Here is a 24,038-nt window from a genome sequence, read left to right as displayed (position 1 = left end):
TTAACATAGACTATGTAAGGGGCAATTGGGATTTGATTGTCCTATGACCCTTCTGGTGCCAACATGTTTCTGCCTACGCTACTGGCTAAACACGGTCTGAGGCATTTGTCAGGATGGGTTTGTTTTACTAATACTCACCCCCCCCCCCCATGTCTTTTTATAAATTTAACCAGTCATGCACTGTAAAATTATTATAGGCTTGCAACAGGAAGTGAATATTTGTCCCATCAGAGGTACTCAGCAGGGTTCTATTTCAGACCCCACTGGGAGCGGAGGGAGGTTGCCCTGTAGTCACACTTCAGTCAAGGGTCCCTAACCAAACGTATACCTACTGTGGTCAAATCAAACCCAGCTTTTAGTACCAAGAGACCAACTATGTGCCAGAACTTATGAACACACTCCCAGTCCCCTGGGCGGAGAGACAACAGCCTCCTGGCCATACTCCCAACTACAAATAACATGCCTATAAGATCACACCTGACCCTAACTCCAGGTGAATAGAGGGGCCTGCACTGCAACACCGCCCAAAGGATCCCTATGTGCCGGCCTACCCCACCATCACAAATTATATACCAGTATTCGACAACAAGGCATCAGTAACTCAGGCAAATATACAATCAGTCACTGGCACTGAGATGAAGGACCAAGATCTCCAAGACCTAAGGCAGTCTACCAGCTTTGAGGGCCATGGCTCTTGGCATGTCACCGAGGCCTCTCCTCTTAAACAATCTTCCATGAGTACAGCCATACGAAGTTCTCATAGGTCGTCTGCTGATTGGGTAATGACTTGAGGCAGGTGATCCCCCGATGTAGAGACTGCATCAGAGGCCATGCAACTCTCAAACCCCTCTCCCCCTCTGGCGTCTTCCACTTATCTCGCCTTGCCCTGCCCCATTCAGTGTGGAGTCTGGTCGGCCTCTGAACACATTATGTACACCCGGTTATTCTTGCATCTCCTATTATCAATTGGGTTAACATATCCTTGGCACTCTCCTGCTCCTCTCCTCTGACCAGGTGCGCTAGCCCTGCATTCATATGCAGTAAGTATGGGACAACAAGGAGGAGTCCAGTCGCACCGCTGGCCCCATGTGCTGTCTGTCCCAGGCACCCCTAATATGCTCCTGGTCAAGCAGGGAGTTTCCAACTGCTCCCACAATGTTCTGCAGCAGAGCCCTGTGTCAGCCGATGGGATCACGTGGGGCGCCCCATGACCACACGCATCTCCCTCACTCTCGCTTGACTTTGCTGTCCCATGTCCACCACCCAGTGCATACTACATTTTCGCCCGAGAGCCAGACGGCAAAAGGGCAACCGTGGTTCATTCCGACGTGTATCAGCTATTACTACCGCATTATGGCCTCTGTTGCACTTGAACAGGCTGGGTGCCCTCTCCGCACTCTCTGTGCTTCCTACAGGCTTCACTGGAATATGGCCGCCATGTTGGCAGTAGCAGCGCAGCAGCTAAGGATGGGTAAGGATCTCCCATTAAAGGTCTGTGGGCCCAAGAATTGGCTCAAAACTACACTCACCTAGAACAGGGGGGCAGTGGATAGTTCTGGCCTCATGATTTAATAGGATAAATGGGGTTTCTGGGGGACCTGTGCTTGGAAGTGTAGTATCAACCCTCCAGCCGTATGTGGCCAAAGCCCCCGTTTAAAATTCTGTTTAATGCTAAAGTCGGATTTTGTGCCTTTGCCAGTGTCCTGGGTCACATGACTGAAAATTACCTTGCTGTTGGGCTTTGTGTATTCCTCCCAGACATGAGGTGTGGACAGGATGGGCCGTCCTACAAGGATGGCTGGGGGCAGAGCTGTTTCCAGTCCCACTTGCACTTCAAAGGGGGTTGCCTCAAGCACACACAAAGGAACCTGACACTAGTCTTTTGTCACCTCAGACTTCTTAGAGCCATGAGAGGGGAAGAGAAGAACCTTCCAGAACCAGATATGAGGTAGTTTAGGGAGTCCCCACTTCAAAGGCTGGCACCAGGTATAAATATTGAACATCCATCGCCACTCAGTAATGCACTCCTAGACCTGTGGACTTTATAGATGAAGGACTGCTTTGCTCTCCAGAGAACTGCCCTGCTTCTACCAGAGCATTGTCCTGCTGCTTGAGGCCTGCCTTGAAGTCTGAGAACAAGGACTGGACTTGCCCCCTTCATCCCAGGCTCTCACTAAAGGGGTCAGTTGGCTGACCTGTCTGTGCTACAGGGACACAACAAGCTCCAGAGGCCTCCCTGAATCTGCCCAGCTTACCTGCTGCACTAGATCTGCGTGGACCTGCAAATGGACCTGCCTGAGCCATTCTGGCCTCTGCTGCAGAGTGTTCCTTATTCTCAAGAAGTGCTTCCCCAGGTCCTGGACCCTTGGCTGGCATTAGTTGAGCTCAACTGTGAAGAAAGGTGAAATCCTGATATTTTGGGTTCTTTGCGAACAGGCTGTTTGCACTTGACTGCTGCCCACAACGACCACCAACCCGAAGCTCTGGTGAACCCTGCTACGGTGACTGCCAGCAACAATGGGCAACGCAAGATCTGCACTTCACTCTACAGCAACCACAGCCTGCAGTCACCGCCAGCGAGAAGCTCCAGCAATGACTGTCTGCGACTCCAAACCAGCCCTTCTCTCTACTGTGACAGTCCACTCCTCTCGGTATGTCCTTCACACTAAAGCAATGACCATCAGCGATGCTCTCTTGGCTGCTCACGGCCTAATTCACCTCGAACAAAACTCTTCACACCAGACTTTGAGAGGATAACTTTTTCACCTCCATTGTGTTTGTCCTCAACTTGTGACTTTCGCCCAGTCTAGCACGACCAGATGACCGCGTGCGGGTCTTTGTGGTTTTATACGCTATATCTACCTAATACTAAATATCTCCGGTTCTACTGAATGTTTTTTGTCATTCTGTAATCATTTCATTTCTTAAAGTTTTCTCTTATTTAAAAAAAAAAAAAATTCTTGTTTTTATTATTGTTTGTGTACTACATAAATAGTTTGCACAGTGCCTCCAAGTTTAGCCCGAATGCCTACTGCCAAGCTACCAGAGGGTTAAGCACAGGTTAATTTAGTGACTTTTGTGGTTCACTCTGACAAGGATTGTGGTTGTCTACGTGGAGCTTCCACACCCTAGACCGCTAACCGTTTCCTACAGTTCCCAATGCTATATGAGTAAGGAAAGTTGAGGCACTGGTGCATATAATTCAAAGCACTCTCACTTGTGAGTGAAGTAACTTGGTTCACAATCTTTTTCAACCCTTGGTTAAAAGATTTATGCAGCATGGCAATATTGCCCTCATGCATCTGTCTCTGTCCATGGAGGCTAAGCTCCATGTTTCCCTGCTCTTTGCTGAATTACAGTTGAAGCTGTATGGTGGGTGCAGAATGCGTGCCGGCCCTTACAAGTTTGTTCCTTTCAATCATGGGGGGGGGGGGGGGGGGCGCAGCCTTGTTCAGTGTTCATAGAGCATTCTAGCTGGACTGGTCTGTGCATTCACACCAATCTCCGACCACAATGGTCCACAAAGCTAGCTGCAGGTCCGTTTTTGGACATTGCAGTTCCTGCTCCTAAGACTAGTTCCTTTGCAATAATGTCTCTGTGGCAGTTGCAGCCTTCAGCCCAATCCTGGCTTCCCACTTTGTGAGGAATGTGGGTTTTTGTTTTCTGAAAGGGTAGTACCAGTGTCTGAAGCCTGCGGGAGGCTGCCCAATGAGACCCACATCTTTGCTTTGATGCAATTGTGATACATGTTATTTGGGAATTGTGCCGAGAGAATGGGGTGGACCCCTTTGCAGGGTCAGACTGATTTGCATATGGCCATGTCTGAACTAGGGTGGCAGAGTGGGCTAAAGAACGGTGATGGAACAAACCCAGATCTGTTGACTGGGTGTGAGTGTTTGATTGGTTCAGATGCTCCGTCCATCACCACCCCCTTTTGTACCTCTTTGTTTGCCATAAGTTGGCAGGGTATGCTCAGACGTGAGTCCCTTGCTCACTTTGCCACTGGATTCAAGCAAGCCTGGCTGAAGACGGCTGAAATGCCAGAAACCGGGGCCTAGGAAGCTTGTTTCCGGTCCAGGGAAGGCATGGCTTGGCAGTTCGGGCTGGACTGTTCCCATGAGGCACAGGGTCAGACTGATTTGCATATGGCCATGTCTGAACTGGGGTGGCAGAGTGGGCTAAAGAACGGTGATGGATCAAACCCAGATCTGTTGACTGGGTGTGAGTGTTTGATTGGTTCTGATGCTCCGTCCATCACCACCCCCTTTTGTACCTCTGTGGACCCCTTTGCAGCACAGGTCACTCCTTGCTCGCTTTTTGTCAGCTCTTCTCCTTGGTACTCCACACACACGCACAAAACAGGAACACACAAGGCCTCTCGTCCTGGACAATTTTCGACCAGAAGGACCAGACATACTCCATCCCTCTCGTAGGAGGCAAGCAAGCTCTTTAGGCAAATCCTCCTCCCTTTAGCGAAATAGCAAGACTTCAGATAATGTCCCCTCACCTCTGGGAGACAGGCCGACAGGCACGTACCTTCCCTGGTTGTCCAGCAGCTGTCCGAGTACTCTGCAGAGCACTCCCTTCATGAAGAACTTGGAACTGAATCAAACTGAAGGGGTGTGGAATCCACTTTAATAGCCATTTTCATGACATGGGATGCCCACACTCTAAATGCAGAGGTGGTGTTAAGGCAATGATCACTGTTTCACATAACAGCAGAACTTCACACAAGAGGAAGCAATCGAATGCTCTCTCAATGACACACAGGAAATGGTCTGGTAACACTACAAATTCACAAAACTCAGTTTGCTGCCCCACTGCTTTACAGTGTGTGTCCACTGTACAATGTTTTGGCATGCTTGGTGCGCTCTTTCATGTCACAGAACACGTTCTGGACCGATAATTGTCAAGGACTGGCCCAGGCCTCTGCACAAAAGCTAGCTTAGCATGATAACCAGGCCAAAATAATTAGGGATACCATTTGCACATGTAGTCGGTACTCTGGTACACAACCCTACAAAGCAGAGAACTTTCCCATCCAAACACCTTATTCCGTCTTTAAATCTACATCAGCAACTTTTATACAAGATTTTGTTTTGGATCTGCAGAAGATATATGGAGTGAAAGTTACTTAGAATATTGAGAACTACTGCTTGTTTGAAGAACTATGGTAGCCAGAGACTGAATGATTTTGATGGTGACAAAAAAGTGGAAAAACTAGAGCGCCAATATCCAGGTTTGGATTAAGCAATAGTCTGATGCTGTGCTCTGTAGACTTGAGATAACCACTTGTATGAGGCTGGAAAGCTTGAAGTAGATATGGTACAGTTACACAGTCATTGAATGGCTAGCCAAGTGACGTGATAAAAGAATCGAAGGTAGGTTATGAGGTCATCATGATGAATGAGAATAGTGATTTTGTGAGAAAGGATTGACTCTGCTCAAGTAATCAATAAGGGGGGATTCCTTCAAATTCTGTGGGTAATTAGCCCAAATATATTCTTCTCAGCCTGTAATAAGAGTGATGAAATTTAAGATCACCTTATGTTTTACCAAGTTGCTAGAATGACTTGGAGGTGATAAACCTCCTCAGAGGGAGTGTTTGACTGATAATTAAATAAAAATAAGTCGGCTTTGCCAGGACATTGCCTAGGTGGAAACACAGCCTTGGGATTTTAAAACCGAGGTACTCCCATGATGACGTATGGCCATTTTTAGGTCTCGCGTAGGCAGCGGTTCGAGACGTGCTGTATCTAGGATACGGGCTTGAATAAATGCCCATCGTTTTCATTAGTTCCTGTTGCAGTCCTTTAGAAATGCTTGCTTTTCATTGGTGAATTCACTTAATAGTGCCTCCTTTTGGAATTTTGTATCCTCTCATGAGGTCTGACCCTCAGGCTATTTATACTTCGAGAGAACTTCTTTTTTTTCTTCTTTAGTTTGCCGTTCCTTTATCTCCCCGTGCCTCCCCTACCACGACTCTGCTTCGGTTGTTTCATGTTCCTTAATCTACTGAGCATCCCCCTCACTGCTTGTAGGCCCCCACAACCTCTTATGTTTAATTTACAGTGCTGTGCCCTCCTTTAATATCCCTTTGTCTCTACCCCACCCCCCTGCACAACAATGCTTGCCCGCCCCAAGAACGTTGCATTGAATTTTTATATTGTACATTAAACACTTATTTATATAGCGCACCTAGGATTCGGGGAAATTAATCAATCAACCCATTATCACGGGATGTTTAGCGGAGAGCAGACCCGAACACAGATCCCCCACCTCGCCAGTTGGCAGCTCTCACAGCTGCCCCCATATCCTTTGCCTAGCCGTGTGGCAGGGTGCAGTACTATATGTGGCCAAAAGAGTTCCCTAGGGCCACCCAGTGATAGCCTGTGCAACTGCGCCCTCACAACACTGCTTGCTTGTTTTGAAAATTGCTAGGTGTCCGGTCTCTTTTTGAGGGACTGCTGCAGGTGTCTGTCAGTTGCAAAATGTACTCCTTACGTTAACTTATGCAGCAGGACAATGAAAACCGTTTAAAAAAATGTCTTCAGCATTACAAAATAAATCTGCAAACTGTAAAAGTGACCAAAAACTGTTTTATGATCTATGTTAGCCATAACTAGATTTTAAAATACATTCACTTTTAATTAACTTGTCCTCTGAGTACATATAATTCTTTAGGTAGCAGTTTAGCAGAGCACATTAGACGTTTGGCCATTCTGGGATGACTGGCAAGCGAAGGAAGAATAGACAGGGATCTTTTATATATGCCAAACAGTTTCAATAATTCTAACAAATTTATGAATCCAACTTTCATCTACATTAGGATAATACATAATTGTTTCATAACCTCTATCTCAGAAGAAGACACGTACTGGTGCAACGGCGCTTCCGTATTGGAATTGTTGCTTTTTGTGCCCATTCACCCGAAGCCCATGCGACGAGATGAGTGTGCACGCCATTTGATGTCTGGTACAAACTTAAAAGTAACCCAATAAGGCTGCATATACTGCCCCTATCCCAGTGTGTTGATTAGTTAAAATGATGTGTCTCCCTTCCGAGCCCTACTTCAGTGAATTATGCCAACACCCGCCAAGGGCGGGTGTGGGCCACCATTCCACATCCTATTGGACAAGGTTGCTGTAGTACCCTAGGAAAGCCAACCAGGGATAGGATAAGTCAGGGAATCAAAGATCGCCGCCCAGTAGAGCACCTCTGCAAATTCTCGTGGAATGTGTGCATGGATTTAAGGACATCTAGTTAAAACAAATCAAATTACTTTCGACTGACAATGTTTTTTAATGGGGCAGAGCTGGAAACTTGGTTATGTCCCACGGTAAGATAAAGGATTACTCCTCCATATTGTGGTCGCATGCAAACCACAGTAGTATGGCTTGTGTTCAGTTTAGCATGCGTATTGTGTTATTTTGCATAATAAATATGGGTCCTGGGGTGCTAGGGCAAACAGAGGTCACTAGGCTGCATTGGTCACAAATTGAACCATTATCACTTGTCCCCGAGGGCCCCAGTGGCACAGTGCTATAGTATTCTTAACTGCTTTACGCTCCACCACTAACTTCAACACCTATGTCTCTGAGCTCAGACTAGATGCCTGTTCTCCATTCTCAACCCAGTGAATCAGAAGTATTGCTCTAATTCCCTGTAATTGTCTTTTCGTTTCTGCTCAGTCACTGCCTCGACAACATTTATAATCTGTGAACTCTCACAATCACTACCACCAGCTTAGGCGCTAAGTTTTTCTGAGGTGATAAATTAAGAATCCTTGGGCATAGCTGCCAAGGTTTCAGATGGCTGTGTGACATTTTCATAATTTCAGTGTAATTGAGTGACATTTCAATGACTATGAGTGACACTTTCTCACAAGCAAAATCAAGCAATGAAGATGAGGGAAACGTATACATTTCAGAAATTACACCCATTTGAGCAACGTGAAACTCCAAGAAGATGTTACAACTGCTGCAAAGCACCAGAAATGGAAGGGAACTTACCACTCTGTCCATGCCCCTCTGTGATGGCATTATAGCAGGTACATCCATGCCCCCCTTTAGCGCCCCCTTCTCATGAGGCTGCATGATTGGTAGGGGCAGACTGAAGGAAGCCCCCGGCGTCACTTACTGCATTGCAATACCAGGATTAGGGGCGGCTGCTCGCCACCAGCTCAATTACTTTTCAATTAAAACAACACGGAAAACTTACCTAACTGAGGATTTGCTGAAGCCAGATAACCAGTACAAATCGGCCAGCTGTGTGACTGTGGCAACTTTCTGAAACAGGCTTCCAGGCTCAGGCCGCAAACCCCCCGCGTCCATCATAATTTCTGGTAGTTTGCAATGCTGCCTGTTGTCCAGGCTGCTTGTCGTTGTGAGTCCTGCGACTGTCCAGGAGGCCACTGCAACCAGAGTGCACGGTTGGTGTCAATGTGACGGTCGGTCAACCATCACTCCGACGTCCACTGCACGTAATTATCCCTCGGCCTGGGCCAGACTTGGCAATAATTAATTTGACGGTGCACGGGCCATAAAATAATACCAATAGCAGCGCAGCTTGACCCGCCACTCCGGCCTTCCTCACAGATTCCCCGTGGCGTGACAGCCCAATTGTATAAAAGAACCTGACTTGGCTGGGCCCAGGCTGTGTCGGTAGTTGCTATTGGGCACTACCTGGCCCGCCTGTGACTTCAGGCTGTCTGACTAAAAGTGGCGCTGTGCCACAAAATTTAAGATACATTGTAGCACAGTAGTTGTCAGCGGTGCTTTGGTCAGACGAGAGTGCCCCAAGCATGAGGCACCAGCGCATGCAGCCACAGGCGGCGTGCTGGTAGCTGCCACACACTTATTTCCTTCCAGCGCTTTAATGACAGTGGTGACATCCAAAATGCGTGACAATGCATTTCAGTGCAGTGATGCGGAGCACCACAGTGAAATGCGTTAGTCTAACGCCAGGTGCGTGGTACTTGGCAGGACTGCTTGGGGTGGAAAATATTAACATCTTTTCTGACCAGTGACATTGCATAAACACACACTGTTGAAAAAACAGGGCTTATTACTAGTCTCCATTCTCTAATTACCATTCTAAATGAACACCTGTAGGTGTAGCCTCTTCTGTATACGTGGTGCAAGACCTTGTTTTCCCAATCTGGTTTATACTTACAAACCTTCATCTGCTGTCACCCTTGCATAGTCCTCCATTATACTCTCAGCAACCAGCGGCCCTTTTTTTTTTTTTTTTTCCTGTCTGCACATCCGTAACACAACACTGTTGAACCCCCACCGACACACATGAAAATGGTTTTGGTAAAATTTGAATAAACATTTTCACTGCTTCATATACTCCTCATTCCATCACGGCACTGTTCATTGTCTTATCCTTTTCTGTTAGCATTTTATCTCCTGGTAACTAACCTTCACGTGGTTTCGCCCAGCGCTTCTTTTTGTATGATACTTAGATTCTTTCAATTTCCTCACTCTTATGGTTCTTTCAAGTTTTTCGTTAGGTTCATTTTTGGCATTCAGTTATGCATGCTGGTTCGTGGTGAATTTCTTTAAGAAAGAACATGGATTGTTCCTCATCCAATGCATACAAAAGCATCAGGGGTGGGGAATTCTCATTACTCAACAACCAGGACTATATTATTTCAGGTCAAAACAATACATTTCTCTGTTTTTTGTGCACTGGACATGTCGGCCCAACCCCTACAGCACAAATCCTTTGGCTGCTAGTACATTCCACTACATACAAAATAAAAAAAAATATCATTTTGTACACAAAGAGCTCTAACTTTTACAAATGCGAGACTGCTTGCATTGCAAATGCCAGTTCAGTTAATAAAGTCTTTATTTCGATTATAAAACCATAAGACATTGCATCTATTAAAATTGAGCAGTTAAAAAAGTATTCTTTAGTTAAATTGATTGAGTCGTAGCAAAGTAGCATTGATGTAGCAGACACAATGATACAATTAAAATAAGTATTAAACCATGATTAATCTTAGTCTTATGTTATAAAACAATTATTGTAAAAAGATGCAGGATATAAAATAGGGTAAACCATACAACATCTATCCTTTATACAAAAAAATGTCAGAATCAAACTACCCCACATCCCACAGACAATTTTAAGCAAGTCTGGTAAGTGTGCCTTAAGTTTGTTAGCCCGAATCACCCATATCCAACTCAAACATTTTGCAATAACAATGGATCCCTGGGTACTTATCTGTAGAATTCTCAAGGCCTCAATGGCGGCTCTTGTGCCAAGATTAGTACAGATAGATTTGAGCCATTTCCTCCTTGGTGATCGATAGGCCGGGCAAACAAATAGTCTATGGGGGATGGATTCTGACTGGACCAAACACGAGGGACACAATTCTGTTGTGGGCTTGTGCCATCTACTGATAAACGCTCTAATTGGCAGGGAACCTGCCCTGAACTGGTGATAGAGCTTCCTGTCCATTGGTTTTAAAATAAGATCACAATAGGGTTCAAACCCAAGCTCGTGCTTTATCAATAAAGTCCCTGGACGGGGTAGGTCCTGTGATGGAAGAAAAGCGCTTCATCTTCACCAGATCCATATAGACAACCTTAAGCTCTTTTTTTGAGGGGAAGGGGGTCGATTCGGGATTCTCCCACAAATTACCCATCCCCATTTCTATTAAGGTTTCTTTTATATACTGGAGCCATCTGATCTTACTTAGGGTCCCCGCCCCCCTGAAATCCAGAAGGGCTTTAGCATATAAGAGCTCGGGGGTGGCCCATAGCCTTCTCCAGAGGGCTATAGGCCTAAATCGAACTAGATCCTCAATATGATGACATCCCAGATCCAAAAATAAGTGCACCAATGGAGTAGATTGTGGCAGACCTGTTACACCCTCATATTTATTTTGAGCGGTAACCATGGATCTGATGTCCTTGTAGCCCCACAGCTCCGTGCCATATAAAATGGAGCTTACAACTTTGGTGTTATAAATTTTGATGGCAGGGGCTATAGGTTTGGTATGTGAAAGCCTGTGTTCTTTTAGAAGGGCCCCAGCCAACTGCGCGTGCTTCAGGGCAAGGATATCGATCTGTGGCTTCCAGTTCAACTTCCTGTTTAACGTTATCCCCAGGTAGGTGAACACTTCAGTCTGCTCTAAAGCAACACCATTCATATGAACTTTGCCCTTAGTAGCTTTAAATTTGTAGAGAACCATGAATTTTGTCTTGTCCACATTGAATGCCAACTCATGATCACGGCAGAACTCCTCAAAACGGGACAGAGCCACCTGTAGCCCGGATTGAGTCTTAGATAAAATCAAGGTATCGCCCGCGAACATGAGTAGGGGGAATTACAAGCCCCCTAGAGTTGGCGCATCAGTGGGACATGTAGAATAGTATTGCACTACCCGGTCAATAAATAAAGAAAACTGGGTAGGAGCGAGAACGCAACCTTGACGCACGCCCTTTAACACTGGAAATGTATCGGTTACCTCTCCATGTGTACCCCATCGAACCTGAGCGTGATTGGAATCCTGCAGCTTAACTAGCATGGCTAGCCGTTCCAGTGGCATCCCCACTTCTAAGAAGGCTCCCCACATTTTGTTTCGGGGAACCAAGTTGAAGCCGGACTTTAGATCAATGAAGGCCGCATATAATGTGCCCCCACCTACGATAACAACCCTCCAATAAATCATCACAAACCTGAGCACCTGGCCGATTGTGCTGGTATGGGGGCGGAAACCTGCCTGCAGAGGTGATAGTATCTTAGAATCCTCTATCCACGATTGGATTCGGCTTAGAACTAAGCTGGCCACTATTTTCTGAACAGATTCTATGAGGCTAATAGGCCTATAGTTGCCAGGTAGTGCTCGATCTCCCTTTTTATATATTGGGATAATTAGTGCATCGGCCCACGTGTCAGGGATACTCGCACCGCTGGCAATGGAAATGGCAAGTAAGGTTATATAAACCACCCAGTTGTCCTTATCGTGGCTAAATAAATCTGCTGGCACAAAATCTGGGCCCAGGGCCCTACCTCTTGGAATAAGGGAGAGTACTGTCTCAACCTCGGTGTTGCTAAGTGATAGGGTAAGGATGGGGCGGGGAATTTTAAATACATCCAGATTATCATTAGTAGAGAACTGGGCCGTGAAGAACAGGGCCCACTCTTCCGGCGGAACATAATTAATTGGTTTGTGTGGTGTCCCGTCACTCCCCCAATGCACTAGCTGCCAGAATTTTGTCATACTCTTCTCGTTACTAGTTAGGAGAAGATCGTGCCAGCGGTTATCATCCCACTCCTTTTTAGCTTTGAATTGGGTTGCTTTGTAATTTGCCCTAGCATGTTTAACTTCTCCCATGTCTTTGGATCTAATAGCCCTGGACAGTGAGCGATACGCCTCTTTGCAGGTTTTGTTATACCTGGGGGCCTTTGATGCCCCTATCTTCTTTTTACTGGTCTTAATGAAAAAGGTTTTAAGGTTGGAAAAAAGGTCTCAATGAACCAGAGGAGCTAGTAAATTAATATCCGCCTGGGAGACACAGCTTTTAAGGCAGGATATTGAATGAGCAATCAGGGCCTTCATTGCACCTAAATCCCCTTCGTTCTCAACAAGCCTGGTCCATTTTACTCTCCTCATGTCATTTGAAAGTGATACTGCGGGAGAGAATTCACCAACCGCCTTTTTGGAGGGGTTCTGTGGAGGCGGGCCGCAATTGTCAAAATCAACGGGTCGTGATCACTTTCCATATGTTCCTGGACCTTCATGTCAATTATGGAATGCCATGATTAAACATTAAGAAGGATAAAATCAATACGACTGCTCCTAATGCCATTATTAAAAGTATGCACACCCTTCACTGCTCGCACACCCCTTCCCAGGCATAACCCCTTGAGTTGCAGAGCAGCTTCTGTCCATTTTTTGATTGGGCACAAGTCTAGGGTCGGAATGTTCCACTGCATGTCCTCATCTGCACTTAAATTACCATCCTCCGGATAGAAGGTGCAGTTAGTCCCCCAAAATTAACAAGTTGCACCCATCCCTCTGTCTAGAAAACTGTCAAGGTGGTCGACCGTCTCAGATGGTCTCCCACCCGGTTGCCCTCTGGCATAAACAATAATTAACAAGGTATCACGGCCATGGTTCATCCGAAGCCGTAGTGACATAATATCTGGGCTGTCGATAGAGACCTCCACAACCCTAAAACCAGTTTGCTGTCTCACCCAACATGTGAGGCCAACCGACGGTCTACCCTTCCGCCCCCCTTGTGCGGGTTTGAAAAAGCTTAAAAACCCAGGGTAGTAGGCCTGTTCAGAAGACCAGGTCTCCTGGTATGCCATGAGATCAAACTGTTCAATAAACACGGTCCAGTCACCTGATGCAGTTTTAGGTAAAATACCTGCAATATTCCAAGAACCTACTGTCATAACAGACTTGAGATGACCTTGAGGAATACTTCCTGGAGAAGGAGGGGGGGGGGGCGGTATCTCCTCCATCAGTGTGTCAGGACCCTGAGGGCAGTGCTGTATTATGGGGTCCAATACGTTGGCCATGTCTTTCTGCGTCTCCCTTCTCTGTCTCGCTAGGATGGGATAGGCTCTTCCGAGGTGCTCAGGTTTGTTGCATGAAACATTCCCCTCTGTATGGGTCACTCTGGTCTTATTAGAGAGATCAGATGTAATTCAAGAGGGAGAGGCATTGCCACAAAACTCTAGGACCCCAAAAATACTATGCTCAGAAGAGACAATACAATCGGAGACTATAAGTCAGTCGATATCTTCAAGTGAGGCCAGTTCATTAAATCAATTATTAAGGGGGACAGGGTAGTTAAGTTGATTATGTATTTGAAAAGGCCATCTCCTTCCAGCATATCTGGAAGTAACCATGGGGCGGTAAAAATACCCTAGGGGAAGGACAGATATGTCGTCTCTAGCGGCAACATCCCCCGCCCTGTCCAAGATTTGCTGAACCAAACTGGGGGACCCAAAGCTTAAAACCACACAATCACCCCGGATAGACTTGTGAGACTTCCCTAACCATGATACTCTACGTACCATTTTAAATTAATCAAATAATTGGTTGTTAACCTGTGTCCTTTGACTCAGTAGGTGTAAAGCCTTATTTCTCAGGGTTGGCCAATCCTCAGATGTCTGCGACGATAGCCTAGGGACATTGCCCAAAACTATGGTATAGTGGGTAGCTTCCGGGGGAAGATGTAAAAAAGTCGGACCATTCTGGGCGTCTACTGGGCCCGGTCGATTGGGAGAGCATGCCAGAGTTTCTCTCAAAACCGGATGCAAACCCAATGAGCTGGGACCCCCTTGTGGCATGGAGGTATGATGGCTGGCATCGGGGGCTAATTCAGTAAAGTTTGATACGTTAGAAACAACCCCTTTTGCAACCTAGTCTCCCCTGTCCCCCTGTGAGGAGCAGCATCCACCGATCGTCGGAGCTGTAACACAGCTCGGGGAGGAATGCGATAAAAACCTGTTCTAGTTTGTTTAATCTGCCCTCTATCAAACTCAGTTTGTGGATCAGGGGATCAAGGAGGTTAGAAATTCCCTGCACTATCCGAGTGTAGAGGGATTCCTCAGTGGGTGTGGGTTGGCTGGTAACTGCACCAGTAGCCATGGTAGGCTGGCTACATCCTTCGTGCCCCCCTTGAGCTACCTTCCGTTTATCCCCGGCTGTAAGTTGTAATATAGCCTTGAATGGACCCCAACCCTTCCTTTTCTTTAGGGGGAGCTCTCCTTTGCCAGCCTGCATAGCTTTCTTACCCCTGGTTATAACCGTTGGTTGACATGGATAATTGTCAGGGGAACAAGTAGAATCTGATAAGATATTTGAACCCGGTGTGTACTGGCTTAGGGCGGTGTTTCTAGATGTATTAGCTCAGTGGGGGGAATCGTCCTACCAATTGGGGGTGGCAGCGAAGGTTCTAAGGATAATCTACGTTCAGTAAGTTGGAGATCATGAATCTGTGCAGATGCCGCCCTAGACAAAAAAGCATCAAGCGTTCCCACAACCCCTCCTCCCACCCCAGTCTTGCTCTTACAAGAGGGACCCTTCCCCACAGGAGGCATAACCACGGATCAGTTAAGACTGGTCGGAACCCTTACTACGAAAAGGAACAATCAAATGAGCAAAAAGTAGCCCAGCCCAGCCTCTACCAGTCTCGGGAGGGCTCAGACGGCCCGCCCTTGGTCCCGCACCGCGGTGGGTGAGGCTGCGCTATAAGCATATTGGCCACGCCTCCCACTCGCGGCAGCTGGTCGAAGTAGCGGTGCACTCTGGGACTTGTAGTCCCTCCCAGAGTGTGCAGATTGGTGCAAGATGCGCGTTGCTACCCCCTGGGACCCTCGTCCCACCCGGGGTTCCCTTGTCTGTAGAGGTGCTGGCTTGAACAGGCGGCAGATAAGGCTACTGCCTGCACAACTAAGACCGGTCCTGGTGTTCTGTTGCCAGAATAGTGTCTAATACACCTTAGGAGAGCAGAGCCAATCACAGGACCACCGGTAAGACCTTCAGCAGGTCAAGATGGTGAGAAATCGGATAATCTGTCCACTAAAAAATGCTCTAAGGTGAGTACTGTTTAAATGCAAGGTCTCTTCTGTGAGTGAGCATGTAAACACCCAAAGGAAAATAATGAACCAGGTCCCGCTGAGGAGCTTGAGTGGAATCAAACCTAAAACAAAGGCATACGTCTGCCTATCTTGCCAAAGGCTGCATCTGCATCTGCAGAGCAGTAAGGTATAGACTCTAATGTCCACTTCTCAATAAGCAAGATTGTTTAAATAAAGTTTGTTGAAAAGAACAAAAAGTCAGTAGCACTAGCACTGTCCTTCAATCCTCAGTTACTCAGACTGTGCTCAAATAACAAAATTTGTTTTCTAATGCGCATCGCACTAGCGGGTCAAAGGAAGTAAATGTTTCCAGGTTTTAAAAAAAATAAACATCTCGTTACGATGCTCGCCGTTATTGAAATACCGCTTACTGACAGGGGGGAGGGAGGGGGGCACTCGTCTTTGAAAGCGGCCTCTTGGTAGGGAACGTTGCGCGTCCTCACACTGCAGGAGGTAAGGAGCTACCGAGCTGTATCCAGGAGAAGAAAGCTGCCTCACTCAACCGGCTTCAGGTTCCTGGTTTTCAGGTTAACAAAAGTATGGTGAGGGCGCGATCTGTGGGTCCAAAGAGGCAGAGCAGGCGGGGCCAAAAACGCCATGGTCTGAAATCCGAAATGTTAGTATTAGTAACAGTAACAGGTGGGACCCGTAGGCTGTCCAGCGAGCGAGTGATCGAACAGCAGCCGCAACGCAACGCAACACTGTCCTGCCTAGTCCTGCTCCTGCTGAGGCTGCTCTCGCTCACGCTCCAGCCCCAGCTCAGCACAGCTCCGCCGTGCGTGAACTGATGTCGATAATGCATGTTTCTTATGTGGGCAGAATGTCAAGATGGTTACCAGTCATTAGATGCCCTCGGGTCACCAGGCGCTTTACAAATCGCTAAAATAAATAAAAAATAAAATAGATCCTACATTAGGGGAGCAAGTTTAAATGCAGATGGAGCATTATGCGCATCACAAAGGTATACAAAGCCGACCAAGTGTCAAAGAATAATTGTGAGTCATACCTGAAAATCAAAGGGTGCTAATGCATGCTTGCAAAAGAGGGGTGATGGATAACACGCATAACTATATGGAGCCAGGTAGCATGTCCAGCCAACCGTGTGACTAGAGTTTAAGTGGGTGCAGCACGCCGTCTGTGCACGTCCAAGGACATCTAACAACTCCGGGTCCAAAGTATCGGACTGCAGAGACCAGGGACAAAGTGATGCCACCAGAAAAAATGAAAAATAAACAAATGCAATGGTCGGACTGGAGCTCAGCAATTCTTGATGTCGTGAGTTTAGACATTAAAACAGTGAGGAAAAAAACGAACTCTAATAACAAAGCAAACAAAAAGTCCACACTTCAAATGAAACTAAACTAAAAGATCATGGGGCCAGGTGCACAAGCCTACAAGGAAATAAAAATGGTCGAAATGCCATTTTAGTATGTGCCCTGCACATTTCAAATGTACAAGGCCAGTGCTGGTTTATCTGTTAATCCAAGACGGAATTTTCTCAAATCAGACTTTAAGCAGGTACTTGTTTTTGCCCCTTTGCACTAGATTAGCTCAGTATGTGCTTTGGTAAATAATGATGGCCAGCGTTTCCATCTGGACATCTAGCGGCTCCATAAACCGTTTTAACAACATGGGAGTACCCTGGCATCCTGTCTCATGCCACACAATATTTTGTCAAGCTTTTAATTTGAGTTTGATTCTATCCAACTGATGTCTGTGATCGCGACAGGAAGCAAATCAAACAAAATCCTTGCCACAAAGCTCGCACAATTAGGGGAGCTGCAGGCGGGAGGGAATTTTGATTCTGAACCAGTCTCGAGGCTAATTTTACCCAATGATTTAATTTGAATAAATCAAGAATGATTGAACCACCTATGTGCACTTATACCAGAGCACTGTGTAGTGTGTTGTGAGTCTCTGCGTTCGTGCTGCAGAGTGGAGACCAGCCAGATGGATGTGTATGAGAAGTTTTTCTTTTTTTACTGTATTTGATCGTGTCTTGCTTGTGGGACAATCTGGGATTGATCGGTGTTGGTTACTATAATGGTTATGTTGGCTATCGTCACCTGTTGTGGGCTTAATGAAGTTGTCTAAATAGATTAGGACCCGTGTACAATTTGGAAGGGAGACAAGTTGGATAGGTTTAACGTAATGATTTTAAAAAAATATTTTGGAGCGTTTTCTAAAAACGGTAAAATGGTCAATGTTTTTCAATTTGTGTTTTAAGTGAAGTAAAACTCCACTCCTGATGAGCGTGTAGGTCTATCAAGAATCGTCAGTTTGCAGAGTGGCAATTTCTTTTCATTCTTTGTAGTTCTCTTCTTTTTAGGTCACAGATGTTTTATAGTATGGGAGGACTCGTGCAATGAGCTACCTCCTTTTATCTTTCCATTATAGTCTATAACAAACCAGTTGTTGTCGGTTCTGGTGCCTAAATAGTTGAACTGTGGATTGAGAGCTTTTTCTATAGGTTCACAAAGTGTACATTTTTTTTTCTTTGTGATGTATAGTTTGTAATCTTGGTTCTTACCCGCTATGTTAACAAGAAGTTGGGCTTCTCCCCCTAGAATTCCTGCACAATTGTGTTACATGATGCAGGGTGTCTGATGGAATAACGATTCCGGGTGCACAGAATGGGTGGGCTTTGGGCACACTGGACATTTTTTGGACATCTCCTTCCTCAGATGTTTGCTGTTTTGTAAAGTGTCACATTTCCAAACATTGCAAATAGGTCTTACATGGACAAATGTATGTTACTCTTATGTAGTAGTATTTTAACTTGATTTTATGCAGGGCCAGATTTAATGCTGGGTTGGTAAGTGGGAGTTCACCAAATAGTACTATGTTTTTTTTAACGAAAGAGGAAGGTGCACCAGTAAGAAGTCCAAAGCAATATGGAAAGTCCTTATTGTGTTTCTTTAATTCTTGTATATTTTCTTAAAAACAGACATCAGCCAACGCGTTTCGTTCTATAAGACAAGAACTTCTTCAGGGCTGAAACAAGTAACAAACAAATATACAGACATAACTACATTGATATAAAAGTATAAATAATACACTGTGTTGTGAACAAAAAAGAGAAAAAAGAGAAGCACATAGGACCATACAGAAAGACATAAATATATACACAAATATTCATACAATACATATATATATATATATACAAAAATACATCAAACCTTTGTACTTTAAAAACAAGTAAATACATTCAAATGTCATGAATAGTATAAAATTCAATAGCAACCATTGATTCAAAGAATGAAGTTCATTGCAAATATTCCCAACCTAATTTAAACACTTATATATACATATTTTTAAAGGACATATAAACAACTTAAACTTAAATGGTGTGCAGCCTAGCGGAAAGGCCCCAACAGAGAAGTGAGAAAAAAAAAAAAAAAAAGGGGGGGAAGGAATATCTAATTAAAGTGATCTCACCTCTACTTTAGCGACGTTGGATTCTCGCAAATGTCAATCAGTTTCCACACGATTAATAGATCGTTATTGAAATGAGACTCAGTAATGATGTGTATAACATTGAGTCAAATAAGTATCTTTCAAAAAGTCTAAAAGTTAAGTAACCGAGAAGAAAAGAGAAAAGAGTAAATCCTTCAAATAGAAAAACCACGAAAAATAAGGAATAAAAACGTGGTGATTTGGTCAACATACATGTGGATCTCTATAAATTTGTTCGAAATCTTAAACTTCGTGATTATTTTTCGAACAAACCCCATGAACAGGACACCAATGTAACAATTTCTGAACCTAGTTCTCATACAATAGCGGACATTAAAAATATCCAATGTCTTTTGTCTATCTGTGATGATTGTCCAAGTGATATACCCTCTCTGTTGAATGAATTTAATGTCTGTCAAGATGTCCATAATGATAGTGGTTTACGTCCTAAATCCAAATTTGTACCTACATTTGGATACGACCCAAAAATTGATATCTTCTATAAAAAAATGACTGAAGAATTTTATGCCCTTGAAACACCAAACAAATTTAAACCACGTAAAACGCAGAACATTTCCCTTGAAGAAAGACAGGCCCTGCAGCGTCTAAAAAACGACAATACCATAGTGATCCGCGAGGCAGACAAAGGGGGAAATGTGGTCATTATGAATCGCACAGACTATCTCAATGAAATCAATAGACAACTAAGGGATAACACATGTTACAGGCAAGTTAAAAATAACCCAATACCAGCCCTTTCCACTATGATCAATTCCACACTGGTTGAGTGGAGGGATATCTCATTACTATCAGATGATGAATACAGATTCTTAAAGGTTGATTGTCCTTCATTCCCTTGTATATATATCCTACCAAAAATACACAAGGGGGGACGATTCCCCCCAGGAAGACCTATCATTTCTGGAGTTGGTTCACCCACAGAAAAACTTTCACATTTTGTAGATCTCCAAATATGTAAATATGTATTGGACTTACCATCTTACGTAAAGGATAGCAAAGATATCCTAGTCAAACTTAAAGACTTTCAATGGTCTGAGGAATTACTATTTGTAACATTTGATGTTGAAAGTCTCTACACGTGTATCCATCAAAAATTTGGCCTAATGGCATTACGCTCTTTTTTGGACAGAGAGGGTGCTGAGCGTTACGAACATAATGAGATGGTCATTAAGATGGTCAATATCATATTAATGAATAATTTTTTCTTACATGACAACCAGTGGTATCAGCAGATCAAGGGCGCGGCGATGGGTTCCAGGTTTGCTCCTTCGTACGCCTGCCTCTTCATGGGGTGGTACGAGAAGGAGCATGCCTGGGCCCGATGTGCCTCCCCCTGGACAGAATACATCGTATTCTGGGGGAGGTACATAGACGATATCATCTGTCTCTGGTCCGGCTCTGTTGATGAATTGGAGCAATACCACACATATCTAAATGATAATGTGTTTAATGTAAAACTGACTATGTCATACCATAAAAGCAGTATAAACTTTCTTGATATCAACTTTTATGTTGAAAATAACACGATCCACAGTAAACTCTATAGAAAGGAGACTGCATGCAACTCAGTTCTACATGCCTCTAGTGCCCATGCAAGTTCAGTAATTAAGAACATCCCCTTTGGGGAATTTGTACGCATCAGAAGAAATTGCAGCGAGGAGAACAATTTCCTCTCAAATGTCAGAGAAACCAAAAAAAGATTTCAAACCAGAGGCTATAGTAATAAGATTCTTGACAATGCTGAAAAAAGAATTTTGTCCTCAACCAGGGATGCAACACTACTGGACACAAACAAAACTGGTAACAAATCTAATAACATGGCAAGATTTATTACTCAATACACTACACATAGTGATGATATATTTAGAGCTCTAAGAAAGAATTGGCATTTTTTGACCTCTATTGATGGACTTAAAGATAGCATCCCTATAACGCCTAGTGTTACATACAAAAAAGGCGTTTCCTTGAGAAACGATTTGTGTCCCAGTTATATTACCTCTCCACAAACAAGTGGTACTTGGCTTCCGAACAAACCCAAAGGATTCTTTGTTTGTGGCAGCTGTAACGTATGCCCCATGGGTAAAAATAAGATCAAAAGCTTTTCATACAACTGTGTACGAACGTTTTACATCAATGAATTTATCAACTGTAATACTACCCATGTTGTATATATCCTGGGATGTGATTGTGACATCATTTACGTGGGTAGTACCATCCGCCCCTTAAAAACACGTATACAAGAACACAGGAGAGCCCTAATAAACAATGACACCAGATACCCCATCACTGAACATTACAGGATGAAACATACTGACTGCCCTTCCTCGTTTTGGTTCCATGGAATAGAACATATCCCTGGAGGCAAAAGAGGACAAAATAGAGAGTTGATATTGCGACAATGTGAATCCAAATGGATTTGTCGCTTACGAGCTGCCACCTTGGGACACAACTCTGACAGCGAGATGCATTATTTCTTATGATGGTTTAACTGAAATAATTTTTCTCATTTAAGCTGAGCCTTGTTCTATGTTCGTGACGATACACGCTCATAATCAATATGTGTACTTAATCACTTTGATATGATCTGGGATCAGTTCATATCTATGCGATGCATCACTTACATATGTATATATTTTTTGCTTTACTTTTATTTTTATTTTTCCTTTCTCTTCTCATGTGCGTATGCCCATAGTGCTATTGTCTAGTTTTTCTACTTCAAATGTATACCTGGGATTAGGTATAAATAATAAATATACCTCTCTCCATAAAGACATCTTTTTTTGAAAATATAGGTGGAGATATATCACCTCCAATCAATCAAAACATATATAAACATCTCTTCATCAGTCCAAAAAAACATATTTCTCTTGTTCAACACGTAATTCTGTATAAACAACAGTGCCTGACTTATACATTATTCAAGTTCTTGTTTTATAGAACGAAACGCGTTAATACAGTACAACCTGCTTAACTGCATATGATAGATCCTGGTATGTTTCAGACGTCCTGTTTAATATTATTATTATGATCCAAACTCACACTTGTGACTAAGTGTCATTACCCCTCTCAAATATGGCGTTTTTCGGCCTATTTTATAAAACATATATATTTGTGGTTTCTGATATTTGGTTCACCAGTATTATCTGGACTACACGTCACGCTTTTGTAATTATGATACAATGGGAGTATCCAATTTGTTTTGGCTATAATTTGGACGCGATATATTAACAACGCGTTTTCTATTCACAATAAGATCTAAACTCACACTTGTTATTAAGTGTGATTAAACCTTTCAAATATGGCGCTCTTCGGCCGACGTTACAAAATATATATATTTGTTGTTTTTGATACTTGGTTCACCAGTACTATCTGGACTACACATCACGCTTCTGTTAATATGATACTATGGGAGTATCTAATCCGTTTTGGCTACAACTTGGACGCGATATCTCAATAACGCGTGTACTATTCACGTTATACTGTTTTGGTGGTATTTAACTTTTATAACTGTTTCTTTTGTGTCCATATATTAGTGGACTGGCAATGCCCGTGTTATCATTTTGGTAACGGCCGGTCATTTATCTCCTTCGTTTATATTTAAATCCGTTTCATTTTTTGATTCCGCATCTGCTGATGCTTACTCTAGGCCACTGCAATATGGCGCCTCTATATACAGGCCCTCCAACTTACACCTCGGGAGGCGCGACCTCATTTCCGGCAATATATTCGAACATCATTCCCGCGGCAACCAGCTAACTTACAGGTGTGCTGGTCTATCGCGTTACGCTTTTCGCTGCTTTTCGTATACGGAAAAGGTAAGCTTTCCTCTTGTGCATATTATATGTTCTCTCTGAATCCTGGTAACGGGTATTTTCGTTACAAGTACTTGTCATCCTACACCCCGGTTAGATTTTTTATTAGGGACCGATAAACTACAGGACCTGTTGTCTTTTGTTGGGGTCAGTGATATTTTGCCCTCCCTCGCTTTGACGATACACATGGTACACGCCTGATGATTTTTATGCCTATGTTAATAGATTAGCATCGCATATGTTGGACAACTTTAACCATTTCTTGATTCGCGACTGCTTTCATTGACCCAGCGTCTATTGGTGTTTCTAATATCTGTCAATATGAAGTAGAACTTATTTTGTTTTTGACTACTAGTACTGTGGTCATGTTTATCTCTCATACTAGTAGCCTTATGTGTAGTCCTTTTTGAGTATCGTTTTTCTGCTGCTTCATTCAGTGCTGCTGCCTGTTCTTGTGTTTTTCCTTCGTTTACCATTTTCCTTTCACTTTTTTTAGCGCTCTGAAATGTCTATTTAACATTCAGACTCCTGCCACTTGGCGTCACGACTTAAAGGACATATTGGTATCCTTTACTATACCTCTCAAGTGATTTTCATACGTCATTTAGGTGAGCTACCTTTTGGGATTAGTCTTGAGTTTGACCATAGATTAGTTTAATAAATTGCATATCTCATTTCAAAAATCCCTTGGCATGCTGTATATAAATTGAATCGTTGATAATATCTTATGGATCAAACATATACAAGTTGTTTGTGTTATTATTTTTTTGGCAACTATTCATTTCACGCACACATGAGTCAAATTTACTGTTCGTTTTTATTCCTTATTTTTCGTGGTTTTTCTATTTGAAGGATTTACTCTTTTCTCTTTTCTTCTCGGTTACTTAACTTTTAGACTTTTTGAAAGATACTTATTTGACTCAATGTTATACACATCATTACTGAGTCTCATTTCAATAACGATCTATTAATCGTGTGGAAACTGATTGACATTTGCGAGAATCCAACGTCGCTAAAGTAGAGGTGAGATCACTTTAATTAGATATTCCTTCCCCCCCTTTTTTTTTTTTTTTTCTCACTTCTCTGTTGGGGCCTTTCCGCTAGGCTGCACACCATTTAAGTTTAAGTTGT

At 43.8% G+C, this 24,038-nt stretch overlaps 1 protein-coding gene across 9 annotated transcripts in view; it reads left to right on the top strand.

The window, feature by feature from the left end:
- NCOA7 (nuclear receptor coactivator 7) overlaps positions 1 to 24,038 on the top strand; it is an 830,008-nt gene that overhangs the window by 546,752 nt on the left and 259,218 nt on the right. The gene's annotated exons all lie outside the window — the stretch shown is intronic.

This window comes from Triturus cristatus, chromosome 6, assembly GCF_964204655.1.
Source record: "Triturus cristatus chromosome 6, aTriCri1.1, whole genome shotgun sequence".
NCBI classification, from domain to species: Eukaryota; Metazoa; Chordata; class Amphibia; order Caudata; family Salamandridae; genus Triturus; species Triturus cristatus.
The sequence above is the reverse complement of the archived record's forward strand: the minus strand, read 5'-3'. Positions and strand labels throughout refer to the sequence as shown.